Genomic DNA, 4,614 nt, shown 5'->3' with positions numbered 1-4,614 from the left:
TCGCGTGGCCGCGGCGCGCCGGGCTGGGATGCCCCAGGCTGTGCCTCACTCCGCGTCGGTCCCCAACACTCTCAGGCGCCCCGTTTTCGGATTAGGGAGGAAGGCGGGCGGGCGGCCGCTAATCCGGAGGTGGGGGATGCAGAGGACCAAGGCGATCAGGCGCGTCGGGCGCCCCGGGTTGGGGCGGAGCCAACTACGGGTCCTTCCCTCCGGACACGCCCTCAAGTAGCGCCGGGATCGAGGTGCTTCCCAGGGTTCTTGTGGACCGTTTCTAGACCTTTTAATGCCGCAGCAGCTGAGAGACGATGCAACCCAAAAGCTTCGTTTCGCGCAGTCTTGGAGTAAAATGTTCCGGGCCAGGTGTTCTGCCTATCATTTATTCTTCGCAAGGAATGCCAAGAATAGGTGTTACTTTTTTACCTGTTCGAAACCGTAGGAATGTTCCCATAGCAAAGCCAAGGTTGGACCCCTAGTCTTTCTGATTTCAAAAACTATACTGCTGATGCCTTAAGGAATAACACACACAGAATTTTATTTGGTAGTCATTTTGCTGAAAGTTAATTTTAATGTGAAAGAAAGCAGTTCAAGTAGCATCTACAAATCTGTGGAGGAACAATCAAGGTGGTTTAATGGAAGGAACAATGAACCAAGGGTTCTTTTTTTACACTAAACCTAGTAGCTGTGTAACCCGAGAAAAGTTAGTAAACTTTCTGTGCCAGTCTGAACAACACAATAAGAGTTCCCTGATAGGATTGTTTACATCCTGTCATTTCACAGCTCTGTTTTTTTCTTTCTTTCTCTCTCTCTTTGTCTATCTCTCTCTTTCTTTCTTTTTAGGGCTGCACCCGCAGCAATGAAGTTCCCAGGCTAGGGGTCGAATTGGATTTGTAATTACCCTGCCTTCACCACAGCTCACCCGCAGCCGGATCCTTAACCCACTGAGCAAGGCCAGGGATCTAGCCTGCCTCCTCATGGATACTAGTCACATTCGTTTCTGCGGAGCTACTGCAGAAATTCCACAGCTCTATTTTTTCTTTCTTTTCTTCCTCTTTTTCTTTCGTCTTTTTAGGGCCAAACCCTCAGCACATGGAAGTTCCCGTGCTATGGCTGAAATTGGAGCTGCAGCTTCCACCCTACACCAGCCACAGCAATTCCGGATCCCAGCCACTAATTCAACCTATGTGGGAGCTCACAGCAATGCCAGATCCTTAACCCACTGAGTGAGGCTAGGGATCAAACCTAGTCCTCATGAATACTAGTCAGGTTCTTACTGCTGATCCACAAAGGGGAACACAGAGACTATAATGCTTTGACTCATCCTTTTTCTTTTCTTTCTTTCTTTCTTTCTTTTTTTTTTTTTTTTTTTTTTTGTTGTTGTTGTTGTTGCTATTTTAGGGCCACACTGGCAGCATATGGAGGTTCTCAGGCTAGGGGTCAATTGGAGCTGTAGCTGCTGACCTATGTAGCTCCAGATCCAAGCCATGTCTGCAACCTACACCACAACTCACGGCAACACTGGATCCTTAACCCACTGAGTGAGGCCAGGGATCAAACCTGCATCCTCATGGATCATAGTCAAATTTTTTTCCGCTGAGCCACAGCGGGAACTCCTGTATCATCCATTTTCTTATCTATAAACTGCCCTGCTCCTTCTCAGAGTGTTTGTGAGGATTGGTTGACATGTTACTTTGAAACTATAAAGTATTATTATTATCCATCCTGTTTTCCCTGACTACTTACCAGCTGTATTTCTTTCCTAGGGATGCCATAAGAAAGTACCACAAACGGAGTGCCTTACAGAAATAGAAATGTATCCACTCATAGTTGTGGAGGCTAGAAGTTTTGAGATTAAGGTGTCAGCAAGGTGGTGCTCTCTGTGAAGTCTCTAGAAGAATATACCTCTTGCCTCTTTCTAGCTTCTGGTGGTTGCTGGCAGGGCTTGGTTTTCCTTGGCTTATAGGCGCATCAGGTCTTTTTCTCTGTCATCACTTGGTCTTCTTCAGACATCTTCCTTATGTTTTCACAACCTTTTCCTTCTGTGTATCTCTGTGTCCAAATTTCCCTTTTATAAGAATACCAGTCATTGAATTAGGGCCCTAATCCTAAACTAGTATCAACTAATTTTTTTTCTTTCTTGGCCACCCACATCGCATGCAGAAGTTCCTGCACCAGGGATCGAACCTGAGCCACAGCTGTAACCAGAACCACAGTAGTGACAACATGGATCCTTAACCTGCTGAGTCACCAGCGAACTCCAGTACAATCACGTTTTTAGCTTGATTATATCTCCCAAACTCTTAATTTCAAATAAGATCACATTTTAAGGTTCCCAGAGGACAAGAATTTGGGAGGAATGCTGTGCAGCCCAGCACACCAGCTAAATGTTTTTCTCCATAGCTCTGCTCTCAGCCTTCTTTTCTTCTTACTATATACCCTCTTCTTTAACAATCACGTTCACTCCCTTACATGTAGCTAAAGCTAATATTTGTTGAGTTCTCTTTGTTAGCTCTGTTTGCTATATGTAATCCTATTCATTCCTCACAATAATTTTATGAGCTAAGTATTATCTCCATCTTACCAATGATGATACTGAAGCTGAAAGAGATTAAATCATATGGTCACAGCTTCTCATCTGCTAAGTGGTGGAGAAAGAATTTGAACCCAGACAGTCTTACTCCAGGGCCAGAACTACACTGCATATTCATAATTATAAGTTGTATATTAATTGAAGTAATTATATTTTATTGTAGAATTTTACAATATTGGGATATGAAATGATCTAAGAATTTTTCAAGTCTAAATTCCAACCTAATGCACGACTTTCCATTTCCGATGACATTTATTTCCCCAAATGGTTCCAATGATTAACAGAGGACTAATGACTAGTTGGGATCTACAAGATACTGAAAATTCATTTGCTAATACACTTAGAGGTTAAAAGAGAAAGAAAATGCTGGAGTTCCTGCTGTGGCACAATGGGTTAAGGATTTGGCATCACTGAAGCTGTGACATGCGTCACAACTGCGGCTTGGATTTGATCCCTGGCCTGGGAACTTCCATATGATGCCGGTATGGCCAAAAAAGGAAAAAAAAATGCTGTAAGGATAAAAATCACTTTTGAAAAACCCAACTGCCAGCACCATGGTATATCAACCTGAGTTTAAGTTCTAAGTCTGTTAGTTAGCACACTGACCTCAGGCAACTCCATTAAGCTTTCTAGGCTTCACTTTTCTACTGTGTTTTTTTGTTTGTGTGCTCCGGTAGTTGCTGACTCTCCTTTAGGTGGAATGATAACCTCTTCGGCCATCAGTCAGCCTGAGCAGATTTGTATTGTAACTGGTATCAAGATTTATCCTGATTCCTTAGGAAACCTGAATCTTTTTTTTTCTCTCCAGTTTATTGAGAAATAATTGACATATATCAGTGTATAAATTTAACGTACAGAGCATGATGGTTTGACTTATATATATTGTGAAATGACTACCACAGTAGATTTAGTTAACATCCATCACTTCATATAAATATAATAAAATGAAAAAAAGAATTCTTCTTATGGTGAGAACTCTTAGGATTTACTCTTTCAACAACTTTCCTATGTGTCTTACAGCAGTGTTGACTGTGGACATCATGTAATAGATTATATTCCTAGTACTTATTTATCTAGTAACTGAGAGTTTATACTTTTTAACCACCTTCCTTCAATCCCCCGCCCCACCCTGCCTCTTTTTCTATGAGTTTGGTGTGTTTCATTGTTCTTGGTTTTTATTTTTTTGTTTTTTTTTTTTTAGATTCCACATATGAATGAGATCATATACTATTTGTCTTTATCTCTTTTATTTCACTTAGTGTAATGCCTTCAGTTGTAAAATGAGGGAGATGTATAAGCACCAATAATCTAAGTTGAAATGGAATCTTCATGCCTTTCGCCAACACCTCTTATCTTCTCCCACTTCCTACCATTTTTTCCCCCCTAAGCTAGTCATTCTTGTCCCCTTCTGTCTTTCATATTCATGGTTTTCAGGACACTTAGGAGCCCTTTGCCTGCTTCTGGAACTTTTTCTATTTTGGAAATGTTCCCCATAAATTACATAATATCCAAGATATGTCTGAAGACCTCCTGGTATTATAGGGCTCAACTCTCTTGCTCCAGCTGCTGTGCTTTCCTAACATGTAGCAGTGGGTTTCTTTATTTTCAGTCATATCATACTATTAATTTAGTTCTCTCTCACCTTACAAATGAAAACCTAATATGGACCTAAATTTGGAGCTTTTTACCTCTTTCTGCTAAATTTAGCAAGTTTTGTTCCATCTTTCCAGCCATTCAATGTTGTTTTTTTATGGCCACACCTGCAGAATATGGAAGTTCCTGGGCCAGGGAATGAATGTGAGCTGCAGAGGTGACCTAAGCTATTGAATTCTTAACCCACTGCACCACAGTGGGAACTCCTCCGTATCATTTTTTAAAAATACAGGTCTTTTTTTTTTAAAAGCACATATTTGCTTTATTAATCGTCATTGAAAACATACTGATTTGGTTTATTTATTTAACAAATAATGTGAATGAAAGTTCAGAAAGAATAATATCCATTACATGGTTAGATAGTAGCATGGCTA

This window comes from Phacochoerus africanus, chromosome 2, assembly GCF_016906955.1.
Source record: "Phacochoerus africanus isolate WHEZ1 chromosome 2, ROS_Pafr_v1, whole genome shotgun sequence".
Classification (NCBI taxonomy): domain Eukaryota; kingdom Metazoa; phylum Chordata; class Mammalia; order Artiodactyla; family Suidae; genus Phacochoerus; species Phacochoerus africanus.
This window is presented reverse-complemented; position numbering follows the sequence as displayed.